The sequence below is a fragment of the Rousettus aegyptiacus genome, unplaced genomic scaffold (genome assembly GCF_014176215.1).
Source record: "Rousettus aegyptiacus isolate mRouAeg1 unplaced genomic scaffold, mRouAeg1.p scaffold_m13_p_11, whole genome shotgun sequence".
Taxonomy (NCBI): Eukaryota; Metazoa; Chordata; class Mammalia; order Chiroptera; family Pteropodidae; genus Rousettus; species Rousettus aegyptiacus.
In genome coordinates, this window is record NW_023416286.1 from 13,233,433 (window position 1) to 13,247,192 (window position 13,760).

The 13,760-nt window shown below is 32.8% G+C and overlaps 1 pseudogene; it reads right to left on the bottom strand.

Moving 5' to 3' along the window:
* Positions 1-714: 714 nt before the first annotated feature.
* LOC118609714 lies at positions 715-833 on the bottom strand (annotated as a pseudogene).
* Positions 834-13,760: the final 12,927 nt, after the last annotated feature.

Genomic DNA, 13,760 nt, shown 5'->3' on the forward strand with positions numbered 1-13,760 from the left:
ATTACAGAAAGCAGAAGTTAACCGTTAATGTCCTTTACAAAGATAAATGTATATGAGGAATTGCTAGATCAAACATAGTCTGGTAGACAGTCTTGTTATCTGTATCTTGGAATGTTGTGCCTCTTCCTGGGACTTTGGTGCCTCAAGGAATCACCTCCTTGTTACTGATTTACTGGGAAGTCTTCACTCTTACAATTTCAAAAGAGGCAGCTCACAAAGCCCAAAACTACATTAAACAAGTAAGTAGTTTACAGAAGCAGAAGTCGACCATTAACGCAATACAAATACATCACTTCGTACTACACTCTGGTTAATAAGTGAGCAAATTACAGAAGCAGACACTGGCCATCTTCATATCCTATACAATACATTTCCTAAACCCACACCCAAGCAAGTAGGACAACTTCTGGTATCTAAAGATACTTCTTCCCTGTAACTGACTTAGCTAGTTGGCTCACTTTGAAAATCTTCTACCCTTAACAGTTTCTGTTGTTTGTTTACTTATCCTCCTCTCTAGATTCCACTTAACATTTGTCTTTCTCTGTCTGACTTTCACAGTACTCTCAAAGTCCATCCATGTTGTTGCAGATGGCAAGATTTCATTCTTTTTTTTCCTTTTTAAAAAATATTTTAGGTAAGGCAACCCTTGGTTGACCTCACAGATTGCAAGGACCTTGTCAGTTTACAATCCTTTACTTTTTTTTTTTTTTTTTACACCTACAGCTCCTGGTCTTCCTAGGTGGTCTCCCATCCAAGTACTAACTAGGCCTAACCCTGCTTAGCTTCTGAGATTAGACAAGATCGGGTTTATTCAGGGTAGCATGGTCATAGGCAATTTCATTCTTTTTTTATGGCTGAGTACCATCCCAGGATGACTCCATATCTTGGCTACTGTAAATAAGGGTGCAAGGAATATATGGATTCACATAACACTTCAAAGCAGTGTTTTGAGTTTCTTTGGATACTCAAAAGTGTATTTAACTGAGTCCTTCTTTATCTCTTGTTACAGACTTCGTTTTAAAGTTTTTTTTTTAGTCTGGGATAAGTATTGCTACCCTAGCTTTTTTGTTTGCTTGTTCCCATTTTCATGAAATATCTTTTTCCGTCTCTTTACTTTTAGTACATGTCTTTCAGTCCTTGTGTCTTTAGACCTAAAGCGAGTCTCTTATAGGCAGCAGATGCAAGGGTCTTTTCCATTCAGCCACTCTATGTCCTTTGATTGGAGCATTTAACTCATTTGCATTTAAGTAATTGTTAGATAAGTAGTTATTTCCATTTCTTATTCATATATATTTTTTTCCTTCTTCTTCAAGAAGTTCCTCTAACATTTCCCATAACACTTGCTTGGTGATGATGAAGACCTTTAGCTTTATTTATTATTATTATTATTATTATTATTATTATTGTTATTATTATTATTATTTTGGTCTGGGAAACTCTGTATCTGTCCTTTGATTCTAAATGATACTTTTGCTGGTTAGAATAAACTTAGTTGGAGATGCTTACTCTTCATCACTTTGAATATTTCCTGCCAATCCCTTCTGACCTACAAAATTTCCATTGAGAAATCAGCTAACAGACTTATGGGACCTCACTTGTAGGTAACTAATTGCTCTTCTCTTGCTGCTTTTAAAATTCTCTCTTTGTCTTCAATCTTTGGCATTTTAATTATTATGTGTCTTGGTGTGGGCCTCTTTGGGTTCATCTTGTTTGGGACTCTTTTAACTTCCTGGGATAGTATGTCTATTTTCTTCACCAGGTTAGGGAAGTTTTTCATCATTATTCTTCAAATAAGTTTTGACTCTCTGGGTGACTGTTTGTGATGCCTGGCCATGACCAGTAGAGGAGCTGTTTTACAAAGGGTGACCTTGTAGAGTAGGATTTGCTTCAGCAGGGCCCTAGTACCTGACCTGTCTGTCCTTTGGGTGCATCACTCTCAGATGCAATCCCAGGTGGTACTCTAGCTCAGACTAAAGCTGGCCAATGGGTGTGCATGCTGGGACCTCTTGGGAAGGGCTAAGTTTAGCTGCAGCTTGTGTCCTGCCCAGGGTCACCTGGCATTAGCCCACAAGCAATCTTCAGATGGCTGCCACCCATGCTGGGCTTGGAAGTACCTCAGGGCACCAAGCTAGAAAGCAAGGTCAGCTGCTGCTAGTGCTTTGCTTGGGATTGCTCAGCAAGAAGTACAAAGCACACTGAGGAAAGATGCTGCTTGTTTATGTCTTATGAACCTTTTAGAGATTTTAGGAATGTCTGCATCAGGAGCCAAGACAGGCCATTTGTGTGGAAAAGCTGCTGGAAGTAGCTTGGATGTTCCCACAGGTTGAGAGGGGTGACATCTCAGGGAATCACCAGAGTAAGGTGACAAATGATAGCTATGTTGATGGAGATTCGGATATGGTGCCTGCCTATGTCCACAAGCTGAGAGTGGGGAGGGCAACAAAGGACCAATGGCCTCTATCAGCACCTCTGTCCTGGAATAAGCCACTCCTCCAGTCCTTGTCCTGAAGCCAGATAATTCAGTTCCTCCCTGTATGTCCCTGAATAGGGAGTCCATATGTAGGCCTTTTAAGACATTAGTCCCCAAATGTTTTTGCACCAGGGACTGGTGCTCCTATGAGAATCTCATGCCTGATGATCTGAAGTGGAGCTGAGGCAGTGATGCTAGTGCTGGGGAGAGGCTGCAAATACAGATAAAGCATCGCTCACTCTCCCATAGCTCACCCGGTGCTGTGTGGCCTGATTTCTAACAGGCCACAGACTGGTGACAGTTCGTGACCTGGGGGTTAGGGATACCTGCCTTAAGAAGAACGCCTACAACTCCCTCAGCCCTTTGTCTCACTCAGCCACAACTTCTGCTGGTTTTCACAGCCAGGAGTTATAGAGACTTCTCTTCCTGACGCTGAAACCCTGAGCTGGGAACCCCATTATGGGACCAGGACCCCTTGCTCTTCTGGAGAGACCTCTGCAGCCAAGATATTTCTCCAAATTCTCAACTACCACACACAGGAGTGGGACCAGCCTGTTTTGTATCTCTGCCCCTCCTATCAGTCTCGAGGTGGCCTCTTCTATGTGTCAGTGTAGGATTTCTGTCTAGCTAGACTTCAGGCAACTCAAAATGATATCTATTCTGTAGTTTAGTTGTAATTTTGATATATTTGTGAGAGGAAGCAAGCACAATATTTACTTATTCTGCCATCTTGATCAGAAGCTCTCAAACGAAACTTTTGAAATCAATTTCTCTTCATTACACAACTCTTAAACTATGGATAAGTTTATCTCATAGCTATTTGGGTGTTTAAAATCTTAAATTCTTGCATAATAAAATATGTAAGTGTTTATATGATTCTTTTGGCTAGTGAAATTGCAACTACAAATGCTTTTCTAAATTGCATTATTAACAACAGGAGTATAAGCTCAAATGACTGCAGGTGATAGAAATAGAAAACATGAAAGTGTGATTAGGATAGCTGCTAAACTATTTGTATCTGCGCCCAATATAACAACACTAAGCATCACTGTACAAGAAAAACTCCAAATTTCTCAGGGCTATTTGCCATCTGCTTGCCACCTCTGCTGGAGCTATAAGGAAAATTAATATTAATGAGCAATCTTTCAATTCTCAGAAGTATACAGTCCTAGAAGATTCAACAATGAGACCTCTAATTCAGGGTCTCTGCTTCAGAATAAATATGTTTCATAAAATAATGATGATGAATCATGGGAAGATATTCACATATTTTTTTAATTAAATGGATTTCTTTTAAATCATATTTGATACAAACCTTTAATTAGCCATTTCTAAACTCTGTTCTCACCAGTAACTGAATTGAGTGATTAATCCTATCCTTTGAATAGATAAACCTTAAAACTCCAGTGCAAGAATCAAAGTGTATGATCTACTGCATTAAAAACTTTCTGATTGCAATTAATAAAATGTAAAAGATTTACTGCAATTAGGAAGCATTACCAATATATGGCATTTTTAAGCTAACATTAATTCATTCAACAAATATTGATTGATTACCAGGTATATGACAGATATTATTCTACATGCTGGAAAGTAAAAATTGAGTAAGAACTCCTTAAGAAGTTCATCAACTAAGTCTATTAATTTATTTTTTTGTATTTTAAATAATAAATATTAAAAGTAAATTTTTATAGAATCCAGTAAATTTTATAAAGAAAGATTAATAGCTGTGTTTTTGCACTATTCTCTCATAAACTATGTGTGTGACCTTAGGCATGTACATAACCTTTTCATGTTCATTTTCTCATTTTTGAAATATATGATGAATAATATCATCTGAATGCTTTGTATGTTTATTTTAGACAAAAAAATGAGGCAGTGAATGTAAAAGCACTTCAAAAACAAATGTAATAGGTGTTCACCATTAAAGAAAGTATTAGCTGAGGGTTTGTCATATATGGTCTTTGTTATGTTAAGGTATTTACCTTCTATACCTATTTTATTAAGTGTTTTAATTTTATATGGTATGTCACATTAATCGATTTGTGTATGTTAAACCATCCTTTTGCCCCTGGAATGAAACCCACGTGACCATGATGTGTGTATATATATGTATATATATATTATGTATAGCTTCCCTCTAAGATCAGGAACAAGACAAGATTGTCTGCAATCACCACTCTTATTTAATATAGTGTTGGAAGTCCTAGCTAGAGCAATCAGACAAGAAAAAGAAATAAAAGGCACCCAAACTGGAAATGAAGATATCAAATTGTCATTTTTTTTTGCAAATGGCATGATTCTTTATATAGAAAGCCTTAAAAAGTCCATTAAAACACTATTAGAAACAATAAACAAACTGTAAATTTTCAGAATAGAAAATCAATTTACAAAAATTCATAGCATTTCTACACACTTACAATGCATTTTCAGAAAAAGAAGTGAAAAAAATTCCTTTTACAATTACAACAGAAAGAATAAAACACTTAAGAATAAACCTAACAAAGTATGTGAAGGACTTATACACTGAAAACTACAAGACATTATTAAAAGAAACAGAAGAAGAAACAAATAAAAAAATAGTTATTCTATGTTTATGAATTGAAAGAATCGACAGAGTTAAAACGACCTTATTTCTTAAAGCAATATACCGATTTAATGCAACCCCATCAAAATCCCAATATATTTTTTAGAGAAATGGAACAAAAAAACATCAGATTTGTATGGAATCACAAAATACCCTAAATAGCCAAAGCAAACCTGAGAAAAAAGAACAAGGCTGGAGGTATCACTCTGCCTCACTTCAAATTATACTACAAAGCGACAATAATCAAAACAGTATGGCGTTGACAGAAAAACAGACACACAGACCAATGGAACAGAATTGAGAGCCCAGAAGCAAACACCATATATATGGGCAAATAATTTTCAACAAAGGTGCCAAAAACATGCAATGGAAAAGGAGAAGTCTCCAATAAATGGTGCTGGGAAAATTTAAAAGCTACAGGCAAAACAATGAAACTACTCTGATATCTGTCATCATACACCAAAATTAACTCAGAATGCATCAAAGACTTAAATATAAGATCTGAAACATAGGTACTGAACTAATGGACCTTGGATTTAGAAAGGATTTTATGAATTTAATCTCAAAGCCAAGGGAAACAAAAGAAAAAATAAATGAATGGTTCTATATCAAACTAAAAAGTTTTCCTGCACAGCAAAAGCAACTGTCAACAAGGTAAAGAGGCAACCATCTGAATGGGAGAATCTATTTGCAAAAAATTGGAGGATAAGGGGCTAATATTCAAAATATACAATGAATTCATACAACTCAACAACAACAATAACAAAAAACAAATAATCCAATAAAAAAAGTGACCAGAGGACCTGCACAGATATTTCCCCTAAGAACTGGCCTTTTTATCATTATGTAATGACTATCTTATCTGTAGAAACAGTTTTTGACTTAAATTCTACTTTATCCGACATTAGTATAGCCACTCCTATTTTCATTTGGTTACCATTTATCTGGACTATCTTTACACTTTCACTTTCATTCTTTCAATTTCAACCTGTCTGTCCTTGAATCCAAAGTGAGTTTCTCATAGATAGCATACAACTTTCCTTTCTCTTTTTATTCATTCAGCTACCCTGTGCATTTTTATTGGGAAGTTTAATCTATTTTTATCTAAAGTGATTTTTGATGAAAAGGGCTTACTATTGCTATTTTTTTTTTACCTGTTTTCTAGTTATCTTGTACTTCTTTGACCCCCTTTTTCTCTCTTGCTGTCTTTGTGTTTAATTGTGAAGTTGTTTTTTTTTTAATTGATAGATTTTTCTTTCTTTTTTTTTTATTTTGTGTAACTTCTTAGCTTTTTTTTTTATGATTGCCATGGAACTTACACAAAAATTTATAAAGTGTAATATCTATTTTAAGTTGATAACAAATTATCTTTATTTACATACAAGAATTCTTTGCTTTTACTTCTATTTCTCTCACATTATGTGCTACATGATGTCACAATTTACATATTTGTATGTTACATATACATTAATGTAATTTTGTTATGGTTGTTTTTAATAATTTTGTGTTTTGATTTTTATAGTAGATTCAAAAGCATTTGCCCATCACTGTTATGGTAAGACAATATTCTGTTTTTGCTTCTATATTTACATTTACCAATGAGTTTCATACTTTCTTATGCTCTTGTGATGATGCAGTTCTTATATAATTAAGATATCCCACTGGTTTTAATACTTTCAAAGGCTCTCTGAGACCAATCCATATCCTAACAATTAATAACACTTTATAACAACTGAAAATATATGTGTGATGACCATGTTAATTTTTAAGAAAAGCCATGAAAAATTTAATATTTTAGGGAAAATAAATATTATAAAATATCACTCAGGAAAACTAAAAGGAAAGAGAAAATATTACTTTGACAGAAATCTAGGACAATAATTTACAAATATGGGATAGAACAGTAAAATAAGCAGTAAAGGAAAAGGCAATTTCATTTTACCTTTAATTTACTTAAGTTTTACCCTAAAATAACTACTAAGTTCAATTTACAAAAATATTAAGTGAGAATTTTCATTAAATATTAAAATGTTTTTTATTCTTCTTAGTAACTAAGCATTTCATGTTATCTATCATTTGAAGGCACATGCTTCACTTTGAAGTACATTTCTACTCTTCTATTTGTAAACTCTATTATATCAGTTATCTCATTGTTTTATCTTTATAAACAATTTATTTTAATTTAAATAACACTGATTTTTTCTATAAATAACATAGATTTATGTTTGTCTTCTATTTTTCTGTTTTTAAATTATTCTATTATTTATATTTTCTTATGTCATTATAATTTTATTTTTTAAATGCCTGTAATAATTATTTAACATTAAGAATAGAACTTAGTTAAGGGAGAGAAACTTTCACTGACTTGTACTGTTGTTTTATATGCCATTTATTTCTTTTGCAATTTTATTTCTGCTACATAATAGATTGTGAAACAACTCTTTCATATGTTGATATGAAAACAATTCAGTAAATTAAGAATTTTGTGCAAGAACTTTAGACATAAATAACAACTCACCACCACCACTCCTTGCCCACCATCACCAAAACTGCTTACCCATTGCAATAAAGCCCAAAATGTCACATGTCCTCAATGTACGAGTAGCAGTTATTCAGTTTTGATTTGAGAATGATCTTTTGCCAAGTTTCATCTACAACTCCACATTTAGGAATGTGTGTGTATATATGTACATATGATCATCTTGCACTCTCCCCACTATAAAATAAATGAGTAAAATAGCAAGAAATAAAAGAGAAAATCTGATTTTGTACCAGGAAAAAAAAGTTTTAGATTATACCTACAATAGCTTCCCCTTATCTACAGTTCTACTTTCTGCTGTTTAAGTTCTCTGTGGTCAGCCATGGTCCAAAAATATTAAATGGAAAATTCCAGATATTTTAAGAGAGAGATCACATTCACATAACTTTTATTATAGTATATTGTTAAAATTATCCTATTTTATTATTGGTTATTACTGATAATCTCTTACTAAGCCTAATTCATAAGTCAAACTTTATCATAGGCATGTATGTATAATTAAAAAAACATAGTATGTTTGGGTTCACTATTATCTGCAGCTTCAGGAACATATTCTCAGAACATATTCCCCACAGATAAGGGGAAACTACTATGATAAGAACATATGTATCCCTGAAACCATCTCAGTAGTAAACATAGCCTTGCTTTTGTGAGGCTTTAAAGAATACCTGATTTCATCAATGGTAAAATTATTAGATCATTTAAGGCACTCAAAGCATATATCACTGTGTACTAGAAAGAGAACAGAACGAGATGTCAAGAAACCTGGAAGAACTGTGTTTGCCCACAAGCCGATTGTATAATTTCTGGGCCTTGAATTTCTCACTGTAAACATATCAGAAAAAATATTTCAAAGCATTAGCAGAGGCTTTTTCTCCTTTTTTAACCTCTTCTTTTTTAAAATTTCATTATACTTTCTTCTGTTCAAAGGTACTTAGACCCCAGCACTTCAAAGAAAAGCAAAACCACCGTAGGTAATGGAGAGTAAAATAAGATAATGCTAACCTTATAAATTGCAAAATATTATACATATTTGAAGGCATAATTACTGATCCATCCACACTTTCTTATGCTTTCCCAATCCTTCCCAGAGATGTTAAAATACTATAGGCTGGAGAAAGAAGAGGAAATTGATAATGTTAGACATTGGAAATTATTCCTGAAAAATAGCTCTATACCCTGATTCCTAGGAGGATAAAAACCTCCTAGAGAATTACAAAATCAGAGGTAAGATACCTAACTCTTGCTTTCAGTGAAACCTAAGAAAACAACAAGGTTCCCTCCATTCTGAGGAGGGAAGTACATTATAATTAGTCAAAGATGACCAAGCCATGCTGAATTTCCTACAACTGCAGAGTAATCCAAGAGGTCACTTCTCTTATATTCCTGAGAGGACTGAAGACACCTTGCCACCGTTTAAAAAGTACTGATATTACTAGAGAACAATGAGATTGCAGATGTCTCAGAAGATGTCAGAGAAAATAAACTAAATGGGCATATGGACATAAAATGACAAAGGACTGGATACTATAGCTCTCTAAAAGTTTATATTCTGCATACTATCTCAAGAAGAATTACATAGAGAGGAACCATGATGGATCTAGAAATTTTGATTTGACTAAGAAAAATTTGATTTGACAAAGAAAACTCAGGTGAACTTAGTGCCACTAGGCAGAATTTGGCTTGATATAAGGAGAAAGTGAGAGACAGACAGAAAGACAGAGACAGAAAGAAAGAAAAAATGAATTATATTTTTAGTGCACCTATGAGTTTGTGCTGTGAAAAGTTAGTATCTATTATAAAGGTATTGGTTTACAGAAATAATGCCTCCTTTTTATTACAAATATTTTAAAGCTCCCTTGTTAATTCTAAACATAAATTATTAGATAATAAAACTACCTACACACATAGTTTTTAAAAATCTATATTATATCCTATATATAATATATAAGAAATAAAAGTTAAGTATAATAATTCAATATGTATTTTAATATATGTTTCATATAATGTCTACACAGTGCCATAAAGTAAAATGAAGCAGTCGTAGTGAAGCGGCTATCTGCATCAATATGTAAGGTCGCCATGAATGTGACAGTCACAAATACACTGTGATGTAACTATATTAAGTGGAAATTCAAATGCTGAGAGGTATAGCAGATGATGACATGATATTTCAAAAAGCTGAAGAAGTTTTGGCAAGTACCAGGAAAAAATAAAAGGTAAATCCGTCCGTGATTTACTTTGTACTTTCATACCTTAAAAATACACAATTTTTACTGTTTCTCACATTTTTCATTTTGCATCACTGATCATCTTGGGCTCTCCCCACTAAAATTCCAGTATCACCTCCAGCCATTTCGTTGTAATTGTTTTCTTTCAGTTTTTGGAATTTTTAAATATAAACTTTTATTGAAATAGAATACACACAGAGAAAAGTGCACAAATCCTAAGTGTACAACTTGATGCATTTTCAAAGAGTTAAGAAACCAGTACCACTGACCCCTGAACAATGTGGGGGTTAGGAGTTACAACCTCCCATGCAGTTGAAAATCCATGTCTAACCTTTGACTACCCCAAAACTTAACTACTAACAGCCTACCTTTGACCCAAAGCCTTAGTGATACTTAAACAGTTAATAACACATATTTGGTGAAATAGGTATTATATGCTGTATTCCTCTCGTAAAGCAAACTAGAGAAAAATGTTAATAAAATTATAAGGAAAATACATTTACAGTATTTACTGAAAAAAAAATCTATGTATAAGTGGACCTGTGAAGTTTAAACCCATGTTGTCCAAGGGTCAACTGTATAATCAGCATCTAGGTCAAGCAACATTATCAGCACCCATGAATCTCCTTTTGTATGCCATCCTAGTCTCTACATCCCCACAAGAGTAAACTCTATCCTGACTTCTAACATCATAGGTTAATTTTGCTGATTTTGAACCTTATATATAAATACTCATTTAATTTGTACTATTCTGTCTGTCTTCTCTTATTCAATATTATATTTATGAAATTCATCCATATCGTTGCATATGGTAATAGATGTTCATTCTTATTGCTATATAGAAATCCATTAACATGAATATATTACACTTTATTTATCCATCCTATTGTTGGTGAATATTTGGGTATTCCCAGTTTTGGTTACTAGAAAAGAGTGTTCTTATAAACATTCTTGGACATATTTCTTGCTGAATATGTTATTATATTTTAGTTGGATATATTTCAAGCACTAGAAATACTGGGACATAGAGTATATGTGTGTGTTTGCTTAAATAGATACTGTCAAACCATTTTCCAAAGCGGTTGTACCAATTTATTCTTCATCCAGTAAGGTGAGAGAAATTTTACTGTTTAAAACTATCGTTTAGGTATTGTGTGTCAAGTTTTATACCCCCAAACATTCTAACAACCAAAAATGCCCTGACAAATTTCCAAAGCACGGTTTAGAGATAGAACTCTCTACTGAGCTCTTTGAATTCCTTTTAACATACTATAAAATAATTCTACTATTATATGAGAATAAAAATTATCACATCTTGCACAATATATGAAATCTAACTGACTTTGAATTTGAAGTAGGAAAAACAGTACCTGTAGCATAATCATAGTATTTATAAACAAGTAATCATAGATTTATGAGATATCATGTTGAAGAGTAAAGGTTTTGGATTCCGTCTACCAGGTTTCCAATTCCATCTCTGGCATTTTGCTAATTGTGAAAAAATCACTTAATCTCTCTGAGTTTTAACTTCCTTATTTGTGAAATAGAGATAACAGTATTTCCTACCTCAAAGAATTGTTAGTAGTTAAGGATATGACTTAGATCTTTTTAACCTCCTGCAGTATTTAGAACCCTGGTTTTATTCTCAGACATCCAAATTGTTTCTTTTCAGCCACTTAAACTTAGGATGTTATTTAATTTCTATGCGTTACATTACTGAAAATGGAATATTAATAGTACTAACTTTGTATAGCTGTTGGAAGGATAAAATGAGTAAATATATATGTAAAAAACAAACAAACAAACAAACAAACATAATCTTGTTTTGGAATAGATCTGCCAAAGGCTACTTTAATTTTTCTAGAAAGTAATATTCCCATTAAAAAAATACAAGACTGGCAAACTCTTGCTTTTTACAATTTAAAATGCTTTCTTATAATAAAGGTATTTTACAAATCCTGCAGTTAAAATATTGCACGTCTTGTGATTGTCTCATATTTACAAGGCTTATAGTCAAACAATGACCATCTTAGAAAAGCTTTTTTCTTTTTTTAATTTTCTCATTAAATTTCAGGAAATATTTGAGAGTGGTATTTAACCATAATAACCAAGTGCAACACATTTAAAGCTGTAATATCCTCTAAGGCCTTTGCCTGCCCTTACTAGGCTCTAATCTCGCCTATATCCCATTGTTCCTGACCTCACAGGGATGTAAATACTCTCCAACCTTATAGTTCTTACCTTAAGATCACCGTAGCATTTCTGTATTCCCATGTACTTCTGTCTACCAGATCAACTCTCCTTTTGCATATAGCTTCTTGTCTTTGAATTATAACTGATAGCTAAAGTCAAAGTTTAAAGTCTGTATTTTTCACTTATACTAAATGCATAATATTTAGTTACTTAGCACAAAATAGATCTTGATAAAATTTGAGTCATTATTATTATTATCACTGCCGCAATTATATTAGTGCCCCCTTAGAGAACTGTAGGGAGAGGAAAGATAACACAGAAAAAAAATGACCAAATTAAATTACAATAAAAATATGTATTTATTATTAATTGGTCAGGCTACTATTTGTATCCTGTAATATGATGTATTTGGAGTATAAGATTCTAAGATTTATATCCCACTGTAAACCCTCCAGGATTATATACTTTAACTATCTGGTGATTTTAGTCAAAGTCATAATACAGTCATATCAAAGTGGAAAAGGTAGTAAGATTTTTTTTTTTTGGATTCAAATCTGACTGTTTTCTATTTTATTTAAAGCTGGCTATAGCAATAACTGGTAAGAATTTTTATAACCATGTAAGCAAATCTTTTAATCCTTATGTAAATTTAATTTCTCTTAATTATATTCTAATAATGAGAAATTTATATATTTTTGCAAACAGAATATTGGTATGTTTCATTGACATATTATGAGTTCTAATGTGCACTTCTACAATCATTTCTGTCTCTACATGATACTAATTGGATCCCTTCCAAAACACATTAGGCTGTTTGTACTGTATGTTGTCTTAAAATGTTACATTTGCCAATTATCTCCTAAAATCCAGAACTTGCTTTTGTTTACAATCATTAAATATACCTCAGCACTTAAACTTTTCGGTAAATAATAAGGTCCTTCTTTTGTTACATTTGACAAATTTTGCTAAATGCCTTAGCAAAGTTAAAAAAACTAAAATATTGAATATAAATGAATCCATTTATAATTTCTTTTCTTGTTCCAAGAAAAATAAACTTGGCTAGAAATTATGCAGTGACTGAGGAAACAACCATACGGGGAGGAGAGTTAGGAAATTGGGAAGAGGAAGAATTCAAAATGTTGAGTAATAGGTAGTTTTCGATATCTCTTAAGAACACAATGTTTTCTCCTTGTCATTTTGATATAATATATTGACATATTTTCTGAAGAGGCAGCAGATATAAGTACCTGAGGTTAAACCTGTCTTCATTACTTTTTATACATATAATAAAAACTCTCTGATCAAAATGTTTTTCTTTTTAGTATTTCACCATGTTTTTATATAGAAACAGAAATGAAACTATGAAATATAAGATGCAAATTTTGTTTAAAAACATATGATACGTATTTTTAGACATAGAGACTGTAATTATGTACTCTAATCTCTTCATTGTTATTTGACGTCAGGTAAATACAATTTTCTTCTTATTGATATTCTCAAAAATCTTAGTCATACCAACTACTTCCATTGTTTTAGCTATTAATGCTGTAACGTTCCATCCCCAAATCAATCAATCGACATTTGCCTCCCTATCTTTCTATTTTTGAAAAGACATATTTTTAAGTGAAGACGAGAAGTGTGTCATGAGAGGGTTGGAACCTCATTTTCCTACAGTTAGAATCGGCACTCTTTCTACAAGGAAAAGTGACCATAAAAGAGCAGTCTGCTGCAAAATTATGG